Source organism: Thrips palmi, unplaced genomic scaffold (genome assembly GCF_012932325.1).
Source record: "Thrips palmi isolate BJ-2018 unplaced genomic scaffold, TpBJ-2018v1 HiC_scaffold_6, whole genome shotgun sequence".
NCBI lineage: Eukaryota > Metazoa > Arthropoda > Insecta > Thysanoptera > Thripidae > Thrips > Thrips palmi.
The window spans coordinates 9174801-9190974 of NW_023144633.1; positions in this window are offsets into that span (position 1 = coordinate 9174801).

Here is a 16174-nt window from a genome sequence, read left to right on the forward strand (position 1 = left end):
AGCCTCACAGCATGGTTGCGTTTTAGACTGCATCAAAACTCTTACCAGAGGAAGAAACTAGGAAAACTAAGTTACTAACAGCGAAACCAGGACAGAAATGTTTGGAGGTTGAGCAAACTACAAGCACTCACATGCACAGTGGGTCAAAACGGTAAAAATCGGGAAAAAAATATTTTCGTACGCTGAATTACTCTCCCGATCGGAGCCTGAGGTGGCCAGATTCGGATTCCCCAAGAAAATTTGAGTCAGAATCATGAAAAATAGCCTTGGCTTTTTGAATACCCGACGATGTGTGGGTCATATTAAGAGAGTGTAATTTTTGATTTTAGCCCATTTAGCTGTTTTGGAGGCCCATATATCGGCGGGATTTGAAAAAGCCACGGCGATTTTTCATGATTCTGACTCAAATTTTCTTGAGGAATCCGAATCTGGCCACCTCAAGTTCCGGTCGGGAGAGAAATTTCGGGAAAATATTTTTTTCCCGATTTTTACCGTTTTGACCCACTGTGACATGGTGTCGCCGAATAGCAATTATGGACCAGATTTGTGCACATTATGCCTTCAGAGGTGCTAGCACATTTGAAAAACTGCCATCACTAAGTGCAGTATGGGCTTGTCCACTGTTCAGATATGGAACGGCTCGATGTGAGGCAATTATGAGGACTCTTGTGCGTGTAAAAGACTGACGAAATTTCCCAAGATAAATGTTATCTTCTTCATCCAGAGTCTTGGTGTAACTCGTTCTAGTCTTGCTCTAAAATATCAGCCAGCTCACTAAACGTATGGGGAATATTTGAAAGTAGGGTGCCTCTCGCTCTGTCCATGGAAGGCCTTCACCTGCTTCCATTTACCTCAAATCTCGTCACACTCTGTGGCATATTTCTCTCAGAGACTCATTGCCATTTTCCCGTTTTCTGCGTTCCTGAAGTACCAATGAACGAAACCTTTAGACACGTTTGATGTTCCAGTCCCTGTCATGTTTATGGCGATGCATTCCTGGGCGGAAATCTCCTCCCTCTGGTTCTACACTGGCACGCCCTCTGCAACTCCTCTTCGCATAGTATGTGCATCTCAGAGAGAGCCGCCCTCCCCGCACTGTCTGAAAAAAAAAGTCCGTAAATTTACGGAGAAAGTTACTCTAATTTTGGGAATGGAGGCTCCGTAAATTTTCCATATTTTTACGGAGAGCGATTCTCCATAATTTTACGGAGAGGTTTTCTCCGAAGATTTTCCATATTTTTACGGAGATAAACCGCATTTTTGCAGAAATAAACGCATTTTCACGGTTTACTTCCCTTCTTTTACCTTCGATGTAAATGCAAACAGTGCCCTTTCAGACGAAAGTAATATTCTCCAAAACTGTTTGAAGATCCACTTGATCACATGCCATTTGGATCCGGGACGGAAACCCAAAGGCGAGGTCGCTTTAGGGAAGGCGCACTCTAGCACACCTAATCAGTTTTTCACCCGACCCATCAATAACGTGAATTAGTCTGTTCTTTTGAAATGTAAGGCTTCTTTTTCATTTTGTTTTACATTACTTCCATATTTTTACGGAGAGAATCCACAACTCATAACAACGGAGATCTCCGTTAAAAAAAAAAGACAGTTTCCGTTAAATTTCCGTATTTTTACGGAGTTTTCTTACAGTGTACTTACCTTGGGTCTGTGGTTGCTGCCTTGGAGACTGTCGTTTGACATCCAATTCTTTCCTTCCATTAACTTGGGGCAACCTTTTTGGTGAAGGACGTTTTACACCTTCACCTCCTTTGTCTTGAGGTGGCTGCGAGGAAGGTTGTTGAACCTCAGTTTCTTTCCTTCGCCTTGAGATTTTCTTAAATCAGAACAGATACGCATTGTCTCTCTGCTTTGATCTTAGGAAAAAAATAAGAACAGAACAAATTTGTTAGCTGGATTTAATAGTCTTAAGCTTTGCTTTGGGAATGCCAGATTTACGATGGTGACCAAAATTATAAGAAAGAAATCCTGACAACCCGAGAAAGCTGCAAGGTGGAGATAAAACTATTCCACATACAACAAACTTATTCTAGTATACAAATCCACGGAGACATACACCAATAAGAATTTCTTCCTCAAAATTTTGTCACTATCATGAATCTCAGCGCAAGGAAGAATAGAGTTCTCCAAAGAAGCTCTGGCCCGGAAGAAGAAGAAGAACGAAAACGGAGGTAAGAAATTGCAGTTTCTGTGAGAAATATACGCTGCGGACCCTCATGCGCAGCGTATATTTCTCATAGATACTGCAATTTCTTACTTCCGTTTTTGTTCTTCTTCCGGGCCAGAGCTTCTTTGGAGTACTCTATTAGCGACCACTCTTTACTTACCTTGGGTCTGCGGTTGCTGCCTGGGAGACTGAGTCGTTTGACATCCAATTCTTTCCTTCCGTTAACTTGAGGCAGGCTCTTTCACTATTAGAAAAAAAGTCCGTAAATTTACGGAGAAAGTTACTCTAATTTTGGGAATGGAGACTCCGTAAATTTTCCATATTTTTACGGAGATTTTCCGTATTTTTACGGAGATGGACCGTATTTTTGCAGAAATAAACGCCTTTTAAGGGGAGGTTCTACTGAAAATATTGCATTTTTCAAATTGAGACCCAGTGTAAAAATTTGTTGCAGATGTATAGTAATACATAGTTAATGGTCAAACATGAAATTTAGAGCCCAATACCTCCCTCCAAATCCAGTCGAAAAGGTTTTTTCAGCCTATTGTAGCAATATCTTAAAAAATTCTCCTACGCAAAGCATTTCAACGTAAACTGATGTTCTGGACATTTTTCACTTCTTTGGTTCATAATTGATAAACCGTGGCATCACCAAGACATGGGACCCAACAAATTTATTTTGTCGTTGCTTTTCAGAAAAAAAGTCACTAAAATATCAGAAATTTTAACATTTTCTTGAAATTTTATTGACATGCTGTCTTAAAAACACAGCTTATGGTTTTGTAATGGTCCCAGTATCTTACTAATGCCACGGTTTATCAATTATGAACCAAAGAAGTGAAAAATGCCCAGAACATCAGTTTACGCTGAAATACTTTGCGTAGGAGAATTTTTCAAGTTACGACTGGAAATAGCAGAAAATTCCTCTTCGACTGGGTTGGGGGCTAGGTATTGCTCTCCAAACTTCAAATTTAACTATTTACTATAAAATACTTTAAATTTACAATGAATATTGATAATGGGACTCAATTTGAAGAAAGTAAGATTTTCAGTAGAACCTCCCCTTAACGCTTTACTTCTCTCCTTTCTCCTTCGATGTTAATACAAACAGTGCCCTTTTAGACGAAAGTGATATTCTCCAAAACTGTTTGAAGATCCACTTGACCACATGCCATTTGGATCAGATAAATGGACGGAAACCCGAAGGCGAGGTTGCCTTAGGGAAGGAACACCTAATCAGTTGCTCACCCAACCCATCGATAACGTGATTAGTCTATTCTTTATGAGAAGTAAGGCTTCTATTTCATTAATATACACTGTCAGAAAACTCCGTAAAAATACGGAAATTTAACGCAGACTGTCCATTTTTTAAAACGGAGGTCTCCGTTTTCTTGAATTATGGATTTTCTCCGTAAAAATATGGAATTTTTGAATAAATGAAATAGAAGCCTTACATATCAAAAAGAACAGAGCAGCTGATTAGGTGTTCCAAGAGTGCGCCTTCCCTAAAGCGACCTCGCCTTCGGGCTTCCGTCCATTTATCCGATCCAAAGGGCATGTGGTCAAGTGGATCTTCATACAGTTTTGGAGAATATCACTTTCTTCTAAAAGGGCACTGTTTGTATTAACATAGAAGGTGAAAGGAGAGAAGTAAACCGTTAAAATGCGTTTATTTCTGCTAAAAATAGGTTTATCTCTGTAAAAATAGGTTTATCTCCGTAAAAATACGGAAAATCTCCGTTAAAATATGGAAATTCACGGAGAAAACCCCTCCGTTAAATTATGGAGAAACGCTCTCCGTAAAAATATGGAAAATTTACGGAGTCTCCATTCCCAAAATTAGTGTAACTTTCTCCGTAAATTTACGGACTTTTTTTCTGACACTGTACATAACTTCCATATTCTATATTTTTACGGAGACAATCCATAATTCACAATGGCGGATCCAGGAGCGGCCTAAGGGGGGGGCAAAGTCACACTTTTTGCCTACTTACAGGGGCAAAGTAGCACTTTTTGCCTACCTTTCAGGCGGCTATCTAGGGCCCTGTATCCGCGCCTGATAATTCAAGAAAACGGAGATCTCCGTTAAAAAAAGATGGACAGTCTCCGTTAAATTTCCGTATTTTTACGGAAATTTCTGACAGTGCGTTCCGACTTTCTTGATTAAACATGGAACTCGCCAGCACGCCTACGACCGAACCTGCACCAGTTGTGTACCGGTCGTCGGTAGTGAAAGAGAAAATTTACAAGTATGTCCCGAACAGTACTGCAAGACACCGGCAGCTGGGGCACCCGCCTACCAAATTTCAGCATCCTAGCTCGAAAAACATAGAAATGACGCCGGTGTGAGGTTATAGATCCACCCACCCTGGAAAAAGCACCGGGGGTGACTTTACCACGGAATAAACCCCCCCCCCCCCAGGCTGATTCCTGAGAGGGGTGGTTTCAACCCGTGGTGAAGTCACCCCCCTGATCCGTGTAGGGGGTGGTTTTATCCCGTGGTAGAACCACCCCCCTAGCTGGCTCAGAGGGGTGCATTTATCACGGGATAGAACCACCGGGGGGTGGTTTCATCCCGTGATTAAAGCACTCCCCTGAAAATGGTGGGTCATTTCATCTCGTGATGAAACAACCCCCCATATTTCGCATATTTTACGGGAGAGCGTCCCGGTCATCTTTACGCTTTTTTCCGTCTCCAGAAGATTGTACACCCAAAATCGGGGCGCATACTTGAAAGCTTGCAAACGAAAGTGCTTTGGAAACGTAATATTCACCAGCTTTGTATTGCAAACACTTTCGCGATTTTTTTGTTTGCATTCTACACACCAAATTACTACTATGAAGGTTTTTCTGCGCGCCGATGCAAGAAATTAAACATGCACTTCGTAACGCACGAATTTGTGCGCGACAATGCACGATTTTCTGCATACTCACGCACGAAATCGTTTCTTGTCGCGCACAAATTCGTGCGTTACGAAGTGCATGTTTAATTTCGTGCATTGGCGCGCAGAAAAAACTACATAGTAATTAAGTGTGAGGCTTTCGTTTTACCGTGTGGTGAGAAGTGCTGTTAAAACCCGTCAAATATGCAAATTTGGGGGTGCGGTTTCATCCCGTGATAAAGTAACTCCCCGTCTTTGGGGGGTGGTTTTATCCCGTGATAGATGCACCCCCCTGAGCCAGCTAGGGGGGTGGTTCTACCACGGGATAGAACCACTCCCCAGGACCAGCAGGGGGGTGACTTTACCTCGGTATAAAACCACCCCTTCTCAGGAGTCAGCCAAGGGCAGTGGTTTTATCCCGCGGTAAAGTCACCCCCCGGTTCTTTTACCGGGGGGGTGGATCTATTGCCGTACACCGGTCGCCAAAAAGGGGCCGCTTATTGTGAGCGGCAGTTACGTTCTGCTTTCTTCCGCCTTGCTTTCTTAGCAGCCTTCATAGCCGCCAGAACCTCACGGTGAAACCGATGTCTGGAAATTTCCAGACATTTTTTCCCATTTCCAGACATTGTCTGGAAATGGCGGTTTTTTTCCAGACAATGTCTGGAAATGTCTACTTTTTCCAGATAATGTCTGGAAATGGTCAAATCCCAGATATATGTCTGGAAAAAAAACGGCATTTCCAGACAATGTCTGGAAATAACATTTTCCAGATAATATCTGGAAATTTCCCAGATAATGTCTGGAAACAAAGGCCTTGACGCCGAGGTCCACGGATTTGCGACCTGGGGGTCCCCGATGGTGTCCTCGAGGTCCCCAGGACACGAGGAGTCCAACGCCGAGGTCGCCGACGCTCTAGGACAAGCGGTTCCGGAGATACGAGGACGTACCACAAGGAGTCCGTCAAAGCAACTTTTTAGTTGGAGGCCAAAATCATCATCGGCCTCTGGCTGCGTTCCACTTGGGTGTCCGGGACTTTTGACTTCAGCATCGTGTTAAGGTAGTGCTAGACTACCAGGAACCCGTCAGAGGTCGCCGTCGGACCACCGGTGCGCCCAGGATGCCGACGTACGCGGCTGCTGTGCCGCCACACGGTTCAACACCGTTGTCGTCACCACCCAGGTGGTCCCCGATGGTGTCCTCGAGGTCCCCAGCACACGGGGAGTCCAACGCCGAGGTCGCCGACGCTCTAGGACAAGCGGTTCCGGAGATACGAGGACGTACCACAAGGAGTCCGTCAAAGCAACTTTTTAGTTGGAGGCCAAAATCATCATCGGCCTCTGGCTGCGTTCCACTTGGGTGTCCGGGACTTTTGACTTCAGCATTGTGTTAAGGTAGTGCTAGACTACCAGGAACCCGTCAGGGGTCGCCGTCGGACCAACGGTGCGCCCAGGATGCCGACGAACGTGAGACACGCCGGAGCGCCGTGACGTGCCGGGTGCCTAAACAATCGTCGCCACCGCCGCGGCCGCTGCCGCCGGGTCCTCCGCCCCAACCGCGAGCTTGGACGACGGAGGCTGACGCCGTTGGCACCGACGCCGCCGACGTGTACGTCGACGCCACCACGTGCTTAGTCGGCCGTTAGTGTGCTCCAACGGCCGCTTCGGCCTCTGGCTGCGTTCCACTTGGGTGTCCGGGACTTTTGACTTGAGCACTGCGTTGGGGTGCTCCCGGGCAACCATGAACCCGTCAGGGGTCGCCGTCGGACCACCGGTGCGCCCAGGATGCCGACGAACGTGAGGCACGCCGGAGCGCCGTGGCGTGCCGGGTGCCTGAACGATCGCGTCGCTACCTTCGCCGGCTTGTTCTCTGTCGTGACCAACAGCTTGGACTACGAGGGCCCGACGCCCTTGGCGCCGATGCCGCGTGTCCCGACGGCCGACGCCGACGCCGCGTGTCCCGACTGCCGACGCCGTGTGTGCCGACGCCGACGCCGCGTGTCCCGACGGCCGACGCCGTATGTTCGGACGGCCTCCGCCACTGGCGTGTCCTTCGTCGCCACCGTGTGCTTTCACGGTCAGAGACGACGCCGTCGCCACCGTCGCCGCCGCCGTGTGCTCGAACGGCCGCATCGGCCTCTGGCTGCGTTCCACTTGGGTGTCCGAGACTTTTGACTTGAGCACTGCGTTGGGGTGCTCCCGGGGCGACGCGATCGTTCAGGCACCTTGCCCGCCACGGCGCGCCAGTGTGCCTGACTTCGTCGGCACCCTCGGCGCACCGGTAGTCCGACGGCGACCCCTGACGGGTTCATGGTTGCCCGGGAGCACCCCAACGCAGTGCTCAAGTCAAAAGTCCCGGACACCCAAGTGGAACGCAGCCAGAGGCCGAAGCGGCCGTTGGAGCACACTAACGGCCGACTAAGCACGTGGTGGCGTCGACGTACACGTCGGCGGCGTCGGTGCCAACGGCGTCAGCCTCCGTCGTCCAAGCTCGCGGTTGGGGCGGAGGACCCGGCGGCAGCGGCCGCGGCGGTGGCGACGATTGTTTAGGCACCCGGCACGCCACGGCGCTCCGGCGTGCCTCACGTTCGTCGGCATCCTGGGCGCACCGGTGGTCCGACGGCGACCTCTGACGGGTTCCTGGTAGTCTAGCACTACCTTAACACTATGCTGAAGTCAAAAGTCCCGGACACCCAAGTGGAACGCAGTCAGAGGCCGATGATGATTTTGGCCTCCAACTAAAACCTTGCTTTGACGGACTCCTTGTGGTACGTCCTCGTATCTCCGGAACCGCTTGTCCTAGAGCGTCGGCGACCTCGGCGTTGGACTCCCCGTGTGCTGGGGACCTCGAGGACACCATCGGGGACCACCTGGGTGGTGACGACAACGGTGTTGAACCGTGTGGCGGCACAACAGCCGCGTACGTCGGCATCCTGGGCGCACCGGTGGTCCGACGGCGACCTCTGACGGGTTCCTGGTAGTCTAGCACTACCTTAACACGATGCTGAAGTCAAAAGTCCCGGACACCCAAGTGGAACGCAGCCAGAGGCCGATGATGATTTTGGCCTCCAACTAAAAAGTTGCTTTGACGGACTCCTTGTGGTACGTCCTCGTATCTCCGGAACCGCTTGTCCTAGAGCGTCGGCGACCTCGGCGTTGGACTCCCCGTGTGCTGGGGACCTCGAGGACACCATCGGGGACCACCTGGGTGGTGACGACAACGGTGTTGAACCGTGTGGCGGCACAGCAGCCGCGTACGTCGGCATCCTGGGCGCACCGGTGGTCCGACGGCGACCTCTGACGGGTTCCTGGTAGTCTAGCACTACCTTAACACGATGCTGAAGTCAAAAGTCCCGGACACCCAAGTGGAACGCAGCCAGAGGCCGATGATGATTTTGGCCTCCAACTAAAAAGTTGCTTTGACGGACTCCTTGTGGTACGTCCTCGTATCTCCGGAACCGCTTGTCCTAGAGCGTCGGCGACCTCGGCGTTGGACTCCTCGTGTCCTGGGGACCTCGAGGACACCATCGGGGACCCCCAGGTCGCAAATCCGTGGACCTCGGCGTCAAGGCCTTTGTTTCCAGACATTATCTGGGAAATTTCCAGATATTATCTGGAAAATGTTATTTCCAGACATTGTCTGGAAATGCCGTTTTTTTTCCAGACATATATCTGGGATTTGACCATTTCCAGACATTATCTGGAAAAAGTAGACATTTCCAGACATTGTCTGGAAAAAAACCGCCATTTCCAGACAATGTCTGGAAATGGGAAAAAATGTCTGGAAATTTCCAGACATCGGTTTCACCGTGCTCGTTTTCGTCGCCTGGAGTAAGGGAATTAATGCCCTAGAGGAAAGTGACGCAGAGCACATGGCGAGAAAGATAGGTTATGTTACCCACAAACCCAAGTAATGAACATGAGGCTTCAGGATTTTTCTTAGATAAAACTAACTTGAAACGAATCGCACTGTGCCTGTTAGTCTAAACTTTCGATACATGAAAGACACACAGTCCTCGATGGCTCTGGAGGCTGAGTCACCAGCAGTTAGTATATCATTGTCGGGTACACAGTACGAGTAATCTCCACCATCCACGAAGAAAAATAGATGAGTCTTTGGTTTCCCCATTTTCTTCTGGGATTAAAATAACTCACAAACTAAACTGATGTCTCAAGATTATATGAGATGGGAGGGACATACATAGGCTTAGACTCCCAACACACTCTCGCTGCAACAGATGATGGCCGACTGCCACTCTATTCCAAAAATGTCCTGTAAATGCCGTTAATTTATTACCAGTTTTCACTGTAGGTCAATTCACAGCGTTTACTGTGATCTGCTCACGGGATTCACTGTGATCTTGTTCGCGGTGTTCACTGTGATCTGGTCCCCAGTCAACACTGTGAGTTTGACGCCGCTGAGCACCGAAGTACTGCAAATCAGGCTCCAATTCACGGCGTTTACTGTGGCCAGATCACAGTGAACACTGTAACCGAGATCACAGTGAACTAGTTCACAGCAAACGCCGTGAATTGCATAACAGCAAACATTGGTAACAAGGTAGGTTTACGCCAGACAGCGTCTTGTCGTAACAGGCTTCGCGATGTCTCGCGGCCTGTTTCTCCAATCCGCGCCTGGCGTACCTACCTTGGCCTGCGGCGCTGGCCTGCCTTTGGCAGGCATTGGCTTGTCCGTCGGCGGTTACTTGTTGCATGCTGGGGGGCTCCGCCCCCCAGACCCCCCTCAAATATAGATAGAGTTGCTTCATCTACAGAGAACACGATCTTGACCCTCGTAACTTATTTACTTGTCGGGGCTGGGGGGCTCCGCCCCCCAGACCCCCTTTCTTCACGACAGAAGTGATCTGCCTGCAGAAAACTCGATTTTTCGCCGTTTTTAAGTGTTTTTCGGCTATAAAAACTGAACCAGTTGAGCTAGGACAGTGAAATTTCGCGTGTGGCGAGCCAAGAACATACCTACTAAGCCTGCAAAATCTCAGCCAGATCGGCCGAGCCGTTCAGGAGGAGTAGTGTACACACACACACAGACAGACAGACAGATGGACAGACAGACAGACAGACAAAACTTTTCAACCGCACTGGAGTAACAGGCTTCGCTATCGCTCAGCCAATAAATTAACGGCGTTGACACGGTTATTTCATTTGCGATGCAGAACGCACTTTCAGCGCGATAGAAATTTCATCGCTCTTTTCTGTGATGATTATTGCAAAAAGGTGTGATAAGCTGCTGCATCGCAGAATTTTGCAATGATCATTGCAAAAAACTGTATTGAATGCAGATTTTGTGTTGCCATCATCGCATTTTTGTGCAATAATTCCTACTTTCATTGCAGAAATGTGCGATGATCATTGCAAAAATTTTGTGATACAAAAGTCATCGCATCTGGGGAGCAATGATTCGTGGGAATCACATTTTGGATATTACAAGGTAGGTTTACGCCAGACAGCGTCTTGTCGTAACAGGCTTCGCGATGTCTCGCGGCCTGTTTCTCCAATCCGCGCCTGGCGTACCTACCTTGGCCTGCGGCGCTGGCCTGCCTTTGGCAGGCATTGGCTTGTCCGTCGGCGGTTACTTGTTGCATGCTGGGGGGCTCCGCCCCCCAGACCCCCCTCAAATATAGATAGAGTTGCTTCATCTACAGAGAACACGATCTTGACCCTCGTAACTTATTTACTTGTCGGGGCTGGGGGGCTCCGCCCCCCAGACCCCCCTTTCTTCACGACAGAAGTGATCTGCCTGCAGAAAACTCGATTTTTCGCCGTTTTTTAAGTGTTTTTCGGCTATAAAAACTGAACCAGTTGAGCTAGGACAGTGAAATTTCGCGTGTGCGAGCCAAGAACATACCTACTAAGCCTGCAAAATCTCAGCCAGATCGGCCGAGCCGTTCAGGAGGAGTAGTGTACACACACACACAGACAGACAGACAGACGGACAGACAGACAGACAGACAAAACTTTCAACCGCACTGGAGTAACAGGCTTCGCTATCGCTCAGCCAATCACACGTTTTTGTGTTGGAAGTATCACAACTTGGATAACAGTGGACAGGGCATTTTTTGGCTGAGCGATAGCGAAGCCCGTTACTCCAGTGCGGTTGAAAAGTTTTGTCTGTCTGTGTGTCTGTCTGTGTGTCTGTGTGTGTGTGTGCACTACTCCTCCTGAACGGCTCAGCCGATCTGGCTGAGATTTTGCAGGCTTATTAGATATGTTCTTGGCTCGGCACACGCGAAATTTTACTATCCTAGCTCAACTGGTTCAGTTTATATAGCCGAAAAATACCTTAAAAACGGCGAAAAGTCGAGTTTTCTGCAGGTAGATCACCTCTGGCTTGAAAATAGGGGGTCTGGGGGGCGGAGCCCCCCCAGCCTCGACAAGTTAAAAAGTGACAAGGGTCAAGATCGTGTTATCTGTAGCAACTCTATCTAGAATTAGGGGGGGGGGGGTGTCCCCCCCCAGCATGCAACACGTAAGAAGTAACCGACGATGGACAAGCCAATGCCTGCCGAAGGCAGGCCAGCGCCGCCGGCCAAGGTAGGTACGCCAGGCGCGGATTGGAGGAGGGCGATTCCATGCCAAACCAACGAACGCTTGGAATTTCATCTCTCCGATTTTGATGAAACTTTTTTTGGGGGTAGGGGTCATCATAAAAAGACCCCCTGCCAAAGGGTTTTGCGATATCTCACCGCGTTTGGCTGTGGCAGGATATCAAAGTTTTAGCTCTAGTCAAAATCATGACATTTTCTTAAATTTCCTCTTTTCTGGCTGACTTTTTTTGGATTTTTTTCCATTGTTTTTTTTACGTAAAAAGAGCTGGGGAACACGATGAAAACGGTTTCGAGACGATTGGGTGAAGTTTTGATGCCAAAATTTTCATTTTTCGTCATATTTTTTCGAAAAATTGCCATTCCCAAAATAGCTCATCTTCGATTTCGACCTAACTTTTACCAAATGATCTCCTAACATAGTGGAACAAAACCCTAAAAGGGTTTGGTCGGCCCGCCCATAGGATCTGAGAAATCGCAAAAACAAATTTTGAAAAATCACCAAAATTGTGTATTTGAGGTGGTGGTGGTGGTGTGGGCTCTTGCCTGCGCTGCGCAGCTATCTGTTCTGGTCAACATCGACTTCCCCGCTCGGCGTCCGAAGGAAAACCACCCGCCAGGAGCGCCTGTGAAGCTGGGACAGGCGATCCGCAGGCCAGAGTGCGCATGTGCGTGCGTTGGGTTGCCTACCTTCCATTACCATTACCACTAAGGGCTAGACCACACATGCGTTAACTGAACTTCACTTGAAAGGCTAGACCACAATCAATCGTGTGTACAAGTCTATGTTTCTTCTGTTAAAATGGTGAATAATTCATGTTGTAGAGGCGGAAGAAAAGGGGGAGAGTTAAATTAGATAACGGTAATTACCCATTATTTACTCAAATTTAATTTTGTACGCAAATGAAAAAAAAAAAAACTCAATTTTTTCAGTTTTTTAGAGTTGATTACTAGAAGTTGCCATCTTACTCTGATCTTGTCTGTGCTAGATAGCATACAATATGGTTTATTTGGTACTTTAATAATATCAACTTTAGCTAGAACATTTTCAAGCTGCACAGGCTCTTCAATATTGTCCGTTAGATAGTAATAGATGGAACCTGAAAACAAGATTTTAACAGTTGGAAAATCCACAGTGGTAAAATAATAAATTTCAATTATAATATTTTTGTTCCACCAAATAAACCATATTGTATGCTATCTAGCACAGACAAGATCAGAGTAATCTAGTAATCAACTCTAAAAAATTGAAAAAATGAGTTTTTTTTTCATTTGCGTAAAATTGAGTAAATAATGGGTATTTACCGTTATCTAATTTAACTCTCCCCCCTTTTCTTCCGCCTCTACAACAATTGTTCACCATTTTAACAGAAGAAACATGGGGAAGGCGACTGCAGACGTTCGCCGCTAGGGGCGCCACTGGGATATACGCTACTAGCAGCCAGGCGGCAGCCGGCACGGATGCTGTTTTTGACTTATAGCACTCACTGCAATTACCGCACATGTATGAAAACTAGCTTATTGGGAAGCTAGCAGCGTTGCCTACAATCGGCTCGCTTACACTACGGGTAGGGACGGGCGATTTCCAAATTTTAGTATCGCGATTGCGATTTCTCATATATCGCGATTTCATGCGATTAATCGCAAAATCGCAAAAATCGCAAAAATCGCAAGAATCGCAAAAATCGCAAACAAACGCAACAATACTTATATACTACCCATTATGGCACAAAATCTTTTTAAAAAGTGCCCAAAAAATTTGAGTGGTCAAATGGCAGGCTAGTGGCACCGACAACACGCGCCAGCCTCGTTCGGTGCAGTGGTCGCGAAATCCATGCACGGTGCGATTTTTGCGATTTAGCGATTTTTGGCGATTTTGCGATTAATCGCCGAGGTTCAAAAACCGAAATCGCACCGCGATTTTTTGAAAAAATCGCATCGCACCTGCGATTAATCGCAAAATCGCCCGTCCCTAACTACGGGTCTATCTTGCATGGACAAAGAAGTTATGGGCGAAATTGCACACTAAATGTTTATGTACAATTTTATACGTGGTGATGCATGATTTTAAACTTGTGTGCCGTCGTGCATAAAATTGTGCGTGAATTTGCATAAATTTATGCATTTTCACGTATAATATTATGCAAATTCCCCACATGCACAAAATCGTGCAAGTGGCACGTACAAAATTCTACATAAACATTTAGTGTGTGGCAGACTCCGAGGGGCTCCCCTGGCTAAATCGTGGCGCGTATCCCGGTGCTGCCCTCTACCCTGAGCTTGCCGTGTCGCCTACCTCATAGACTTGTACACACGATTGATTGTGGTCTAGCCTTTCAAGTGAAGTCCAGTTAACTCATGTGTGGTCTAGCACTAAGTGGTAATGGTAATGGAAGGTAGGCAACCCAACGCACGCACATGCGCACTCTGGCCTGCGGATCGCCTGTCCCAGCTTCACAGGCGCTCCTGGGGGGTTTTTTCCTTCGGACCCCGAGGGGGGAAGTCGATGTTGACCAAAAGACGGCTGCGCAGCGCAGGCAAGAGCACTGTTAAGGGAAGTCGTCTTTTTACAACAGTAACCCCAAACAATTAGTGTTGTAATTTTACAAATAAAATTCGTAAAATAACTACAAGATTCATAAAACGAACAATCGTCATATTTTCGACAAACTTTACTCATAAATTAGGAAAAAATTCGTAATTTTACGATGAAATCTAATTTACTGACGAAAGACGTAGTTTTACTGAAAAAATATTATCTTACGACTTCTCTTTTTATCACGCGTAAATTGTTTTTTACAAATCAAGCTTATTTTTTATGAATGTTGCCTGTTAAATCTGTCCACGAACTGCACTGTTTTTTACAGAGTTAATTGAAAATTGACAAATTGTTCATCATTTTACAAACTGCTTCTTAATTTACAGGTGAATCTTTAAATTTTACAAGTATGATTGTAAAAGCAAGTCTGAAAAACTGCGTTTTCGTCCGTTGTTTCCTTACTATATAGGAAAAAAAAATGTCCGTAACGACCAAAATTTGAGGATCAAGTTTGTAATTTTAAAGAATATTTTTGTAAATTGACGAAAAAAAGTGGATGATCAGATCGTTTTGAAATTTACGAGCAGTTCGTGGTACAGATTTAACAGACAACTAATCGTAATTTCAAAAAATAATCCCAACAGTGACCCCACACCACCACCACCCCTCAAATACACAATTTGGTGATTTTTCAAAATTTGTTTTTGCGATTTCTCAGATCCTATGGGCGGGCCGACCAAACCCTTTTAGGGTTTTGTTCCACTATGTTAGGAGATCATGTGGTAAAAGTTAGGTCGAAATCGAAGATGAGCTATTTTGGGAATGGCAATTTTTCGAAAAAATATGACGAAAAATGAAAATTTTGGCATCAAAACTTCACCCAATCGTCTCGAAACCGTTTTCATCGTGTTCCCCAGCTCTTTTTACGTAAAAAAACACTATGGAAAAAAATCCAAAAAAAGTCAGCCAGAAAAGAGGAAATTTAAGAAAATGTCATGATTTTGACTAAAGCTAAAACTTTGATATCCTGCCACAGCCACACGGGGTGAGATATCGCAAAACCCTTTGGCAGGGGGTCTATTTATAATGACCCCTACCCCCAAAAAAAGTTTCATCAAAATCGGAGAGATGAAATTCCAAGCGTTCGTTGGTTTGGCATGGAATCGCCCAGGAACAGGCCGCGAGACATCGCGAAGCCTGTTACGACAAGACGCGGTCTGGCGTAAACCTACCTTGTTTGTAGAGTGTGAGGGGCGTTCTTCCGGTTGCGCTCGTCCAATGTCTCACCGCCGGCTTGATTCGCGAACACAACACTGTTAGAAATTAGCTCCGAAATTTTATGGAGAAAAACCCTATAATCACGTACATGGAGACTCCATTCATTTTCCATATTTTTTCGGAGAGATTTTCTCAGGGCTTAGACAGGTGTTCTTCGGAGCATTACTTGGGTCCTGATGGGAGGTAAAATGCATGTCTTTTCTCAGAATGGTTAAAGAGGGCTTCGCTGAAGCATTCTTTAGTCTGAAATGGTCAAATTAGGGACAATCTTTTTCGAGCTCATTTGACTTATATCCTGCAGCTTTCTCTTAATATTATGAAAACTGAGGTAAACAAGTAGGGGTTTACCTTTCCCTCATTTTTTAACTGGTTGCAAACCTTTTTTCGTGATAGTAAAGCATGCATTTTTGTTCAAAATTCCGCAAATTTTCGGAGAAAGCCCAGAATTTGCATTTATGGAGAGCTCCATGCAAAAGTTTCGGAAAAACTCCATGGTTTTTCCATTTTTTTTCGGAATTTTCTGACAGTGAACGCGAAAGTCAAGCCGGAAGCACCCAAAGGAACTTCTTATATCAGCCCACTGCTTTCTTTTGCCAGTCTAAATGTGCTTTTTGGCTGAGCGATAGCGAAGCCTGTTATTGGCTGAGCGATAGCGAAGCCTGTTACTCCAGTGCGGTTGAAAAGTTTTGTCTGTCTGTCTGTCCGTCTGTCTGTGTGTGTGTGTGCACTAC